General features: G+C 35.1%; 1 protein-coding gene across 1 annotated transcript in view; it reads left to right on the forward strand.

Annotated features, from left to right (window-relative positions):
• GRM1 (glutamate metabotropic receptor 1) overlaps window positions 1-14,976 on the forward strand; it is a 428,308-nt gene that overhangs the window by 395,497 nt on the left and 17,835 nt on the right.

Here is a 14,976-nt window from a genome sequence, read left to right on the forward strand (position 1 = left end):
GTATGTCTTAAAATAAGGGACCACTGCTCTTATTTATGGAACTTAAATATGTATTGTGAAAGATGTTACACCATGCTACACCTGAATTAGGATATTTTTAAAGATATATTTATTTATTTATTTGAAAGTCAGAATTATACACACATAGAGGGAGGGAGGGAGGAATGGAGGGAGGGAGAGAGACACACAGAGAGAGAGAAAGAGAGAGAGAGAGAGAGATACTCTGCCATGTGCTGGTTCACTCCACAGATGGCTGCAATGGACAATGGATGGTGCTGGGCCAGGCTGAAGCCAGGAGCTTCTTCCAGGTCTCCCATGTAGGTGGCAGAGGCCCCAAAACTTGGGATATTTTTCACTGCTTTCCCAGGCCATTAGCAGGGAGCTGGATTGGAAGTGGAGCAGCCAGGATACACACTGGCAATCAGGTGGTGGCTTAACCTGATACACCATGACACCACCCAGAATTAGGCTATTACTACTCAGGGCCATGATCACAGTGGTTTCCTAGTAACAAAGCATTCAAAGAAACAAGAAACCAAATAAAGGAGATGAGCCCCCAAACTTGAAAGTCATTGTGAGCATCAAGGTCCAGTTGATTTCTATTCTGGGAATTATTCTGAGTAGATTGGATAATAAACACTCCAATATTTTCCCTGATTCTGTTTTGAGAAGAAACATGTGCTAAAGTCTGCATATGTAATCTCTTTCAGGGACCCATGAAAACAAATTTCATGTAACATGTACAATTTTTAAAGTGACATGGATGCTTGAATTTCTGAAGGTAATATAATTACCAAAATTAAACAACTTTTCACACTAGAAATTTGAATTTTACTCTTGGAAATAGTCCTTTGAAAGTGAATATTTAATAATAATAATTAGAATATATATGTCAATTTATAGCTATTATATCCATCTGAACCCATCAGCAAAGAAAAGAGGAATGAATGTTATTTTTCCTCATTTTTTAAGTTGTGGAAACTAAGCTCTTTTGAATTTTTGTGACTTTTAAATGAATTCTGCTTAGCCATTATTTGCCTTGGTCTTAACTGGTATGACATTTCATATCCTATCATGTGTCAAAAAATCTTAATGTTTTAAAATTCATAGTTTTATATCCTTATTTGTCAAGCAGAAATACAGGCAGCTTTTACAGGAATTAAATTTGAGGATAAATGAGAGAATCTTTGGGAAAATGTATCTTTGAAATTGATAAAGTTACTATTATTTTAAGTAAAGATATGCTAAGTTTTGTCAGTGTTAGGGTTCAAGACAATAATTGATGCTTACCTCTTGCTGCATAACTGAAAATCTTCATATCATGCTAATCCTACAAATTGCTTAGTCATATATTTTTTCCCTTACACCTGATTTTTTATGCTAGCCACTATACCCTCAGTAATACTTCCTGTTGTGGAGTTACCAGCAAGCATTAAAACAAAACAACAGTGCCATCAAATGAGAGGGGAAATAAAACAGACAGTTATCCACAGAGTCCAGATGTCAAATGGCATCATAACAATTTTCATTATGGGGATGGAATGAGAAGAAACAAAATGAAAAGAAAGAAGACGCTCTTTAAACTGGGATGTTTGTGGGACTGAAGACATTCCCTTTACAGCATCACATTTAGTTTTCTGAGTGTTCCATTCCACAATCCCCCAATCCAGCTCTGTATTTCTAACTTTTCTGCATTTATTTTAGTTCTTCAGAAACTTCCATGTGATTTTCAGTCATGAGTCATTTGTGAAAGCTGTTCTTCTAACCATTTAATGAAAAGAGGCAAACTATAGGATCAAGATATCTTGTGTTGGTGCCCAGGAATATGCTATTTTAGAAGCTCTCTCTGTGATTCTATGTATAGATGGATAGGGACACCTATCCAAGAGAACCATGACTAAAGAATGTATTCAGTGCTCACTGCTGGGGCAATTCAGAATTACCTTGTGTTTTGCTAGCCATGCTTAGCACTTCTCCAAAAGCAAGGCATTATTGTACATTCCCATACCTTGATGGCTTTCTTTTTACTCTGATAATTCCTTTCACTGTTATGAATTTATAAATTAATTTAATCTGAGATCTTGTTTTTGAGAGAAAATCAGCTTGGATCAAATTAACAGCTTTGGTTGTCTAGAAAAGTTGGATTCACTAGTAATTTGTTTGAGTTATTTAGCTGTAATATATCAAGTATTATCAGATTATCATAATATATTTCTAGTTAACAATTATAGCATGCAGCTTTCTTACTAAAATGTGCAGCTTCTTCAATGAGCACTAGGCAATTGAGTTGACCCACAGAGGATATTTGGGGTTAAATTTCTAGATAACCTATTCAATTGTTTAATCATTTTTCTCATTCGTTCTGCTTTTACTTCTGTGTCACTGTCTATAAAACTACATTTAGAATACTCTCAATGCCTATGTTTTTACATTTTTGTTGCCATTTTGTTTTCCTGGTTTGTCTCCAAATTTGTGAAAATCACAAACAATCTAATATTTTATACAGCAATGAGAAATAACAGAGTTTTGCCAACTAAAGCAAGGAACTGAAAACTCCAGAGAACACATCGCCCAATGAGTTTATTATCATTCTGGATGTGCAGTTCTTACGTTTATGGTGCACTGAGCGTGTTCAGCAGGCTGCATGTGCAGCTATAAACACAGAACAGATGCTGTAATGAAGAGCTTCCAACTGATCTATCCGTTGGAATATTGTTCTGAGGAGTTACAAGTCTGACAACATTTTCGTGATAGGCTGCTTCCAAGATACAACGGAGGAGTGATATTGCATGCCTATTTTTGAAAAGTTTGCTTCAAGTTTTTGTTTCATCCATTACCAAAAATCTGACACAACCAATGGTTTCGGCACTTGCTTTATGTTCTCTTACATATTACCTAGGAGGAATTTAAACAATAATTTGGGTGCTTGACTTATTTGAGCTATTTAGAGTTAGAAGTCATTTTAGACATAATCCTATCCTGGAAAATCAACTGAGGTGTAATTGCTTCTGACACCTCTAATTTCTCTAGCTGTTGTTTTAATGTATTTGAGTGGTGAAATGCTCACGTCTGGCAAGAGTAGTTAAAATAATTTAAATTTGTCTTTTTCTTTTTAGAGCTATCTATTTATATGAATATCAGAGTTACAAAGAGAGATGCAGAGACATCTTCATTCACTGGTTCAATCCCTAGATAGCCTCAATGGCCAGAGCTTAGATGGTCCAAATCCAGTAGCAGGAACTTCCTCTAGGTCTCCTTTGGGGGTGCAGGGGCCCAAGGATTTGAACCATCTTCTGCTCCTTTCTTAGGCACACCTGCAGGGAGCCGGATTGGAAGTGGGAGCAGCTAGGACCAAACTGATGCCACAGGTGGCAGCTTTACCCACTATGCCACAGCACCACCTCTTAAATGTAAATTTTTAACTTTTAAAATTAAAAAATAAAATCCATAAGCTAGAGCAATGTAATGAAAGCTGAACCCAGGGTATACTTATGAAAAAGGTTTCTAAGCTTGGTACATTAGAACTGAGTAGAAAGAAAAAAGAAAAAAAGAAAACAGGGCTTTTATGTTTCGTGGCTGGGTGATTGAAAAAATACAACTACTATAAGCCAAGTAGGAGATACAAGAGTTAGGGAAGCTGTTGATGAAATACATTTCAGACTTAGTGATTTAGAACCCATAAAATTATGGTCCTACCATTGTGCAAACTTTCTAGAAAGGGAACTGAAGATTTGACCAAGGTCACACAGATAGTAGATGGAGGAATTTGTGTTTGAACTCAAGCACTCTGGCACTTAAACCAGAAATAAGTTTATAATTAATAAACTATAGTTGCAACCTAAAATTTTCTATTCCTTTTAAACACATATAACATTTCTTTCTAACCCAAATATTTCTACCTAAGATAGCCAAGAAATATTAAGACAAAGCCTGTCTTTGTATGTAGCACACAGGATAATTTTATTAGATTATGTTGCCTTCTGAGAAGTAAAAAAGGCTAATTTGATAACCAAATATGAGAAAAACAGGAGAGAAAGAGACAGAATGTAAAAGGAGGAGGAGGAAAAAGAGGAGGAATGGGAGGAGGAGGGGGAAAAGAAATGAGAAGGAAAGGGAAGAAGAAGAAGGGAAGGGAGGAGCCATTGCAAAGATTTGGAGATTTAACCTACAGAAACAAATGCTCTCTCTCTTCCCCCCCCCCCCCATAAAGAAGGAGTTACAATGGCATACAAGCCACAAGTTTCTTCGAGAATGAAGTCTGAGCTCAAAAAAAGGGTCCAGGCAAACTCTTTTGACACTAGGCTCAGTTTTCAGAGTGCTTTTCATAATCAAGAAGGAAAAAAATAGAAGGGAAAACATTAGAGAGCACTTTCACTTAAGAGATAAGATAAAGATGGAGAGTCTGAGGCCAGTAGGCAAAAGTAATCAGAAAGAATGGGAGAAGTAAGAGGATAAAGCCTCATCAAAACCAAGGGAAACATGGTATCCTTTTCATCTGCTTGGGCTTCCATTACAAGTGTCACAGACATGGTGGCTAACTCAACAGACATTTATTTTCTCACAGTTCTGGAGGCTGGAAGTCTGAGATCCAATTGCAAGCTCAGTTAATTTCTGGTGAGGATTTTCTTCTTGGGTTGCAAATAGCTACATTCTTGCTATATGGCCACATGATGTCTTATTTGTTTGTATGGAGAGAGAGAGACAATGAGAATGAGCATGCTTGGTTGCTGATGTGCCTTTCCTCTAAGGACACCAATCACATACTAGAGGTCCTATGTCTATGACCTCACCACAATCTTATTAATTACCTAAAGACTTGATCTCCAAATACAGGCTCACTGGGATTTAAGGCTTCAGCACATGAATTTGGGGCAGCAGGCAGACTCAAATATTCAACCCATAACAGAGTGTTTCAATAGGATAGAGTTTGGGAATCCAAAACTGAATTACCAATGACTTGTGGTTAGCCTTGAAAAGTTTCACTGGAAAGATCAGAGTAGAAGCTATATTGTAATAAGTTGAGAAGTTTGGCATTAAAGGAAGTAAGAAGCTTAGACTGTATAGAAGGAGGTTGAGGGAGGGAAGGATGGTTTGGTAGAAGAGAATTTTAAGCAGGTTTATAATATATGAGAAAAGATCCAATGGGAAGAGAAAATGTGAAGATATAAAAGAGATCCTGTGATTTATGCTGGGAATCTGATCAAGTCCTGTGCCATTGCACTGGAGCCATTTGCCTCAAATTGACAACTGTGACAATGAAGTGTCAACTCTAAAGTACATGATGTGTGTGATTGACACTAGTTCTCACTTAGCTATTATGTAATGCTCAAACTTAAAACAAGACAAAATTAGGGTTGAACTTATAGGAATTAGAATTAGAATCCAAAACTAGAAATCTTACTACTGATTTTTGCAGGTCTCTGGACTTAAAGTATTAAATATAACATTTGAAGACAAATGAGAGAAAACCTGGCAAATAAATAGTGCTTTTCTCGAATTATTGGTTGCTTGAAGGATTCTCTGCCTATTAAATTAAGGGCTGTTTAGAGAAGGGCGCTGTGTATCCTGAGACAGAGTCACTTGAGATAAAGAAGGCACACTTGTTCCATAGCTACTGAAAAGGACTGGGGATCCTTGGATCACTCCTATGCTGCCAACATGAAGATATTTAATTTGGGGGTAAAGCTTTGTGTCCTCTGAAAACAAGGCCAAATGCCTTCACTCTCTGAAAGGCACAAAGCTTCATCATCACCTAAAGACACATTAGGCATAGTTTAGAATGAACATAGCTTAGTCAGCAAATTGTGTTTGGAGGAGGATGTTGTCATGCATGACGAACTGGAGAGGCCCTAGGCTCATATGCAGAGGGTGAATGACTTCAGGACAGCAGAAAAGACACAACTTGCTCCCTACTTGGTGCATCAAATTTCCAATCACCATCATTTACTTATTTATTTTTTTTTCTTTTGTAAATAACACACTCATTCTGCAAGTTACACAGAGATAACTTCTTCAAATACTCATCTAATTTAGGTACTAAACTGAGACTATAGGCACAGATGATGCCATAGCTTCAAAGAGAATGGAATTCTTTTTGACTAAAGATCACATCTACATTTCTCTCAATTTCAAAAAGCTTGTATGACCAACACATATTCAAGTCCTCAAACAATATTTATTCTCATATGATAATAATGTGTAATTTCTAAACTGAATTCTGAAATATTCTCACATTATTATCCATAATGGCTGAAGACAGTTACATTCATCATACCATTGTGCAAATAAAGAAATACATGCTCAGAAGGCAGCAGGCTGTTTTCATAAGAAAAAGAAATGGGAATAAAATCATTATTTCCACAATATCACTTAGGAGCTCCCTGTATCTTCATCAAATGAGATGAATAAGACACAGAGCTCACCCCCACAGGGTCAATAGTTTATTGGTATCATATATTGTTACAAGAAAATTGAGTACATGAAATGATAACATCAGTCTAATGTGATACTTCATGTGGATGGATAACTTCAGCCAGATATTATCATATTCAGGGTGAACTGAACAGTAGAAATTTATTTCTCACCATTCTGGAGGCTGGTTAGTCTGAGATAAGGGTCTCAGCATTTCAGGGTCCTGGTGAGGGCTGTCATCTGGTTTTGAGGCAGCCATCTTTCCACTGTATCCTCAAATGACAGACAGCCTAGAGAGCAAACCTCTTTCTTATATTTTTATGAGGGCATTGATCTCATTCATGAGCTCTCCCTTAATGGTTTAATCACCTCCCAAAGACCATTCCCCCAGTAATATCACATTAGGATAGGACTTCAACATATGAATTTTGGGGGCAGGGCACATGCATTCAATTCAATGTAGATGTCTATTGAGTCATCATTTTTTTCCCCAGACTATGAGTATTTCAGTTACAAAAATAGAATAATAATGGTACCTACCTCGAAGGGACTGTTCAGAAGATTAAATGAGAAAATGCCTGTAGAGAATATAGCACAACACCTGTTTTGTAACAACTCTGTAATTATTGTTAGCTAGTGACATTAAATTTATGAAAATATTAGAAGGTATATGGGAACTTGTATACTAACACAAAGCTCTATTTCACCTTTGAGTCAAGTTCCAGAAAGTAAAGATAGGTATGGTTATTATCAGCTCATTGTGTTCATGTTAGGTAGAGTAGTTGAATGTCTGTTGAAAGTGGAGACAATTGTGACTCCATATGAGATGTATATAAGGACACCTGTTTGACATGGCTTGGCAACTTAAACCAAACTTGGCCATAAGTGAAGAAGGATGAGGTCATTTGCACTCCATCTGTTGTCTTTGTGCCCTGTATAAAGTATTATCTACTCAAAAGAGAACAACATTCTTATAAAATCAGCTGAAGAGCATTTACAATTTATAGAATTAAAGAAACAAAAGAAAGTACCAGTGAGTTTGGAAGCTTTGATCACAGGAACAGAATCTGGAGTCTTATTAATTAGAACTCTTTGACTTCAGTATATAGGTGCCACTTAAACTACCCCAAGCAAAAAAGGGTGGGATACTTAATATAATTAATATAAGGAATAATATCAGGTAGCTCATGTTACAGGGTTCAGAATACTTTGAAGGCTTACAAAGGACAGAGCTCCTGAATAAAACGTTTCTAAGTCTCTTACCTCCTTTCTTTCTAGATACCTTGTTCATCTCCCACTTAAAGGCCTTCTTTCTCCATTTCTCAAGCACTCACAGAAGTCTAAGGATAACCATTTCACTATTTACAAGTTTATATGTTGTTACATGTCCACCTACTCAAGGAAAATATCTCAATTCCCTGTACCCCTGGTTCTATCTAACACAAAAAGATGGGTTGTAAATGGGGTGTGTGGTAGAATGTGCCATAGCTCAAATATAGCATTTATTATAAAGATTTGAGATGTATAGTCAATTAAAGGTAAAAATCAAGGCCATATCTTTGCTACTTTTACATAGATTTCTATCTATAAAAAGTTTCTCAGTTGCCTCAGGTTGAAAAAGAGAACTAAAGTTTATTTAGCTGGTGTTTTGTTTTGTTTTATAAGGAAAATGGACTACTATGACATTTTCTTCTGAATTAATTAAAATGTCATATAAGTTATGGCCAACAGTAAAATATTGGTTCTGAGCATTGTTAAAACTGGTTAATAGAGCAGAAAAAGAAAATCAATGCATATTTAATCAAGTTAACTGAAAGATGTTTCTATAATTTTGTCTTAATTTAAAGGGTAAGAGAAATCTTCCATAATTGAAGGTACCTTAATATCTCTATGCAGATGAATTTTGAGATATATGAGGACCTGGCTGTTAATAAAATTAGGCCCAGTCCCTAGATGATATGGGTAAAGGTTTTGTGACTATTTTAAAATTTATAGTATGTGAGTGAAATAGATATTTTTTTTCAGTTGGTTATTATTTATAGCCCTTGCCTGTATTCCTGCTGAACTGTGGTCATTTTATTTATTATTTATATTTATTATTTATTATTTATTGAACTCTTTATTTAGTGATGCATTAAGCCTTTGACTATAATGCAAATTAAAAACATGTTATCTCAAAAAGAAAATAAGAAAAATGAAACAAGGAAAACTGATATTATAGAAAACGATTTTGGCAGAACAGTTGTAATGAAAATGGAATTGATAATAATTTACAAAGAATATTCAATGTAAAAAAAGAAATCAATAAGATGAGAAATACCTTTCTTTCTCTTGTTTTCTAGTTATTAGAATTCAAAGATACTTCAAAAAGTTCATGAAAAATTGAAGTTCAAATATAACTTTATTTTGATGTACAATTGTTTGAAATTCATGCAGTTTTTTTCATAATACACATTATTCATTAACTTTCCTCATGTGCATGAATTTCAGAAACTTTAGCACCAACATAAGCTTATCTTTAAACTAATTTTCCATTAAGTTTGCTTCTAGTAAATCTGCCTGGGAATTAATATCATTTTCTCCTTGTATATTTGGCCTAGTTGTATTTGGAATGGAAAACAGGAAAGGTGTTAACAAAGAGAAAATAACTAGACCTAAATGAGAAAAATACAATAAAAGAAATTATTATAGTAGGGCTGGGTTGGGGGCAATGGAGGAGAAGGGGTGCCCCAGCCTTCTCTGTGACCTTAGGCTTTTGATTCTGGTAGTGTCTTATTGTAAACAGTATTCATTTCAGTACAGTTTCTGTAACCTAGTCCTTTGTTTGAAAACATGTGGAGAAGATAATATTTACAAACTATGGGCAATTTATTGATGAAGAAAACAGTATGGTCCGTGTCCTCACAGTCGAATGGAATAGAGGAAAATCAGCAAAAATCCTGCTTAGCTTACTATGCCACAGAACACTGGCCAGAACCTATTTGTCTTACCCTGATGATATGCCATTCTGATTGAGCAGACAAAATGAGTCATACCCTTGGTATTGACTGGGAGTGTGAGTGATGGGAAAGATGGCTGCAAAACTGATTCCCAGATCCTGATGTTTCCTAGAGATTTCTCTTTAGAAATGTGTGCTCTGTGTGGCTGTGACAGCACACTATGTTTTTCACATTTACTTTTTTTACAGAGTTCAGCTTCTCTATTGCTATAGCAGTACTTATATCCAACTTACCAGTCTACCAATGAACATGCTGTATTCATGTGTGTCATATTCTTCTACTATACTGAATTATTTTGTTGGTCAATTTTTCAGAACAGCTCAGAATTACTGTCCCATGGTCTACATATCTCAGGCTTTCTGATCCAGAAACTCAGTCACAGCTCATGGATTGTCATGTACTACACACATGCTTTCTTTCTCCTACAGTAGAAATACTAGCTACCAAGAAAACATGAGACCACAGAATTAAAATATGTCATCAATATCTAAGTCTATTATTCCACAATAATCATACAAGCATCCTTGAATAATTACTAATACTATCATTGCCAACTCCTTACCCAGAACACTTAGGATACTATTTGCATCTGGTTTCCCATCTCTCCCTTTTTAGTTAGTTGTGCTATATCTACATTTTATCTGAGTATGTAGTCATTACATACCATAATTTATTTTGCTTAACTCTCATTTAACTTTAATTGTACATTTCAGGATATGTTTAATGCTTACCTTCACTCATGATGATACCTCTGTAGTTATTTTAGTCACCTGAAGCCTATAAGCTCGTTCTAGAGTAGTCGTCTCAAGGGAAGAAAGCTCATGGAAATAATATTCACTTTGTTTTTTCTTGTTGAAGATATTTTAGCTATAACCTTTATTTCAAAAGTCATTTCAGGGTGCACATTTTTTTTTTTTTTGCTTAAGTGACTTCAAATTGTTGTTTGATTTAGATTTGGTATAAAACGTTGTTGTACAAAGTTTTGATGATAATCTGTTTTTCATTATAAAACATTTTCCTTCTTAGACTTTTATGACATTTATTTTTCTATAAATCGCCGTGATTTTGTTAGAATATTTATTTGTGTTGATTGGTCCGAGTCAATTTTCTCAGCTTCATGATATTCTCTTTCAATATGTGGTTACAAATCTTTTCAAATTTTAAGAAAATTTTGTTGAATTATAGTGTTTGTATTGATTCTGTTCTTTTGGTTTTGTTCTGCAAGAATTCCTAATTTTAACATAACAAATTTTCTTTTACATACTTCAGTAAGTTACATATTCTCTTGAATACTTTCATTCTTTCCTCTCATAATCTTTTTATTGAAGCACAATTACATATAGTAATGTGCATAAATGTTAATGATATTTTCTACAAAGGGTAAGGCAGCCATGGTTACAGCATATGATCAAGATGTAGAGCTTTGTTATCACCCTAGGAAGTTGCCACCTGTGCCTATCCCCCTTTCCAACTAGGGACAACCACTGTTCTCATTTCTATCAATTAATCTCCTTTCTCATAGATTAGTCTTCCCTATTCTTTTTTTAAAGATTTATTTATTTATTTGAAAGAGATAGAGATAGAGGTAGAGATAGAGACAGAGATAGAGATAGATAGAGAGAGAGAGAGATCTTCCATCTGATGGTTCACTCCCAAATGGCAGCAATGGCCGGAGCTAGAAGCCAGGAGTCTCCTCCAGGTCTCCAGCATGGGTGTAGGGGCCCAAGGACTTGGGCCATCTTCTACTGGTATGCCAGGCCATAGATGAGAGCAAGATTGGAAGTGGAGTGCCGCGTCTCAAACTGGTGCCCATATGGGATGCCGGCACTGCAGGTGGCAGCTTAACCTGCTATGACACAGCACGGCCCCAGTCTTCCCTATTCTTAAACTTCATAAAAATAGAACCAGACAGCAGATTTTATTTATGTTGCTGTTCTTTGATTCAGCATGAGATTCATTCATGTTCTTGTATCTATCACTAGTTTACTCCCTTTAGTTGCTGGGTTATGTTCCATTATTTGAATATAAAATGTTTGTTTTCCTGTTGTTGGATACGTGGGCTGTTTTCAAGTCTCATTGTGAAAAATACAGCTAAATCAATTTGGACATATACCTTCATTTGGTGTGGTTATACAAATATGCGTAGAAATAGAATTGCTGTATGATAGGGCAGATGTATGTTAGAAGAAAACTGCCAAAACACATTTCTACAATGGCTTTGCTGTTTTTAACATCTACAAAGAATGGATGAGATCTATTTAGTGTTGATAGTCTTACACTTTAGCCATTCAAATGAGTGTGTAAAGGTATTTAACAACTTTTCACTTGTATTCTGATGGTTAATAATCTTGAGAGTCTTTTAATTTGCTTATTTGCGGTTAATACATGCTCTTATTTGAGCTACTTCTTTATTATTGATTATATAATCTACATATTCTTTGTTACATATATGTATTGTAAATATCCTTTTCCAATCTTTGACTTTTCATTTTTAAGATGGAATCTTTTAATGAATGGAGGCTTTTAATTTCAATGAAATCCAATTTATCAATTTTTCTTTTATAGTTGCAGCTGTTTATATTTAGTGTAAAAATATTTTCCTATCCCAGGTCATAAAGATATTCTGTTTTCTTCTAGCAACTTTATGGTTTTGATTTTCACATTCAGCATGTCTTTATAATTTGACTTTTACATTTAGTGCATATTAAGTAACTTTTATGTGTCTTAGTTAGTAAAGTCTACTATAATAAAGTACCATAAGTCAGGGGCTTATAAGCCACAGAAATTTGTTTCTCACAGTTCTGGAGGCCAAAAGTCTGAGATTGGGTTGCTGACATAGGTGGGTTCTGGGGACGGCTGTCTTCTGGAATGCAGGCTACCTGTATCCTCACATGGAAGAAAGAGAAACTTGAAAGTTCTTAGGTGTGTTATAAAAGCAGCAATATCATTCATGAAAATTCTACCTTTGTGACCTAATTACCTCTCAAGAGCACCAAGAACCCCACCTGCTAATATCATCACATTTTAGATTAGGATTTCAACATATGAGTTGTGGGGAGATTCAAAGTTCAGTCCATAAAGTAATGGACAAATGTTCTTTGCATCTTTTCTTAAATAAAGACAGTTTTCCAAGCTCAATTTGGAAAAGAAAAGCATTGGATGACATTGGTACTTTGGTTGAAATTCAACTGAACATGCATGTGTAACCCCAATTATGAATCATTTATTCTGTTTTATTCCTGTATCTGTCTATATATCTGCAAATACCATTCTGTCTTGTTTATGGAATCTACTAAAGATAATCTAATACTAAGTTAAAACCAGATCATGTAAGTATTCCAAGTCTGCTCTTTTTTCATGATTGCTTTGTCCATAAAAGGTCTAGAGAACATTGCTGTCATTAATTAAAATTGTGTCATTTTGTATGACAAAAGTTTTTACATAGATCCCATTAATGTATCATTGAGGATATTTCCTTTTACTCCATGTTTCTGAGAAATTTGTAATGAGCAGATATTGAATTTCATTAAGTTTTTTTCTGTTTATGTTCAAACATGCTGACAAGGGAAATATATTGAGCTATTATCAAATATTAAATGACCCTTGAATTTCTGATATTAACCATCCTCTTCCTCCTTTCTATAGTCTACTAGACATGCAGCCTACTTTGTCTGATATTGGTATGCGTAGGCTATTCTACTTTGGGTTAGCATTTGCAGGATATGTAATTTTCCATTCCTTGATTTTCAGCTTTTTGTGTGTTGTGTTTAAGGTGTATTTCTCATAAGCTGCACTGTAGGCAGTCTGACAATATTTGTCTGTTAATTAGGATATACGGCTCATTTCCATTGGATGAGTTGCTAACAAAATCATATCTATGTCTAGCATTTCACTATTTTATACTTGTCTCACTGGATTTATGTTGTTATTTCTTCCCTTCCTTTGATAAATCTAATATTTTAATTTTCAATGTCCCTGCTATTTATTTGTTGATTTCCCATTCTTTTATTATTCTTTTTATAATAACCCAAGAGATTACAGAAATGAATTTACTAATCTTTTATGATCTACAATAAATTAGTGGCTTTATTCCTTTCCAAACAAGGCAAGACTTATAAAGCATTTGTATTTGTCATGTATTTGTCATTTATTGTATTTGTCATGTGTCAATTTTTTACTTTTTTTCTCATGCATTTTAATTCCACACATATTTTACATCTTAATTTTACATTACTGCTACTGTTTTGCAGTGCTAATCTATTTCTTGATTCATGGATTATGGCCTATTAAACCCCTGTAAATTGAAAATTTTATAAGTTGAAAATACAGGTAGTTTAAACCTAAGCTACCAAGCATAATTGCTTTGTCTAGCCTATCTCAAACATTCTCAGAACACTTAACATTAGCCCAAATTTGAACAAAATAATCTAACACAAAGCTTATTTTACAATAGAGTGTTGAATATCTCATGTGTGCACACAGTTAGATATTGTGTAGACAGTGGGATGCATTAATTTACCCAAATATATGCCCAAAATATTCTGGCAATACAGTACATGGTAGAATGTCAGTGGCTTATTCTCATGACTGCATGATTGGGATGATTGGGAGCTGTGGCTCACTGCTGCTGCCCAGCATCATGAGAGAGGATCATACTATACCGTACTAGCCTGGAAAAGATCAAAATTAAGGTACAGTTTTTACTGAACGAAAATCACTTTTACATCACCCTAAAGTCCACCAATGGTATGTGGAACCATTGCAAATCAGGGAACATCTACACGTACTTACATTTCCCTATGTTTTTCCTTTGTGCTATAAGACAATTATGGACTGAAGTAACATAAGTGTGAATTTTAGTTTTATAAGAATTATTCTGCACCCCCTGTTGTATCCTGTCTTAACAGCATAGCAATCCATGTTCTGATGGCTTGCTTGGACCCCCCTCATCCTAAGAATGAATGTAATCCAATTGTGATTGACTGGGACTGTGAAACCTCCAAAAACTTCATTCTGATTTTCAGCAACTTTCTGCTATGTTTTGTCTCCTTTCTTTGTACAGCCTAAGTTTGCAAATCTTTCTCCCAGGGAAACCAGCAAGTGTTGGTCTCACAGTTTTTCCCTCCCTTTCTCCAGAATCTTGGCTTCTCACTTCCTGGCTAACCTGGAAGACTTGAACTCAAATTTTCCATGTCTAAAGTTTTTCTTGCTTCTTTGCCTCTTTATTAAGATCCGCTGAATTCTCAGTCTGTTGTTCTATATTAAGAATCATCATATGTCCAATGGGAAAAGTAGCTTGAAGATTGTTTCCCACTTGTAGTTCTCTTCCTTCTGACTTACTGGTTCCTTGGATTCTGGTTGCCTTGAATGTCTCAATGTCTTCAAGGTTCTATTTTTTTAAAATATTTTATCTGGTTTTTCTCATTGTTATCAATGGAGGAGTTGGTTTGCCTCATGGTATTACATCTTAAGTGGAAACAAAAGCCTTTTTATAACATTTTAATTTCTCTTCTTCACCTTTCTCAATAGGCTATAATGTAACTATGATTTCTTTTAGGGCTGTGGT

This window comes from Lepus europaeus, chromosome 3, assembly GCF_033115175.1.
Source record: "Lepus europaeus isolate LE1 chromosome 3, mLepTim1.pri, whole genome shotgun sequence".
NCBI classification, from domain to species: domain Eukaryota; kingdom Metazoa; phylum Chordata; class Mammalia; order Lagomorpha; family Leporidae; genus Lepus; species Lepus europaeus.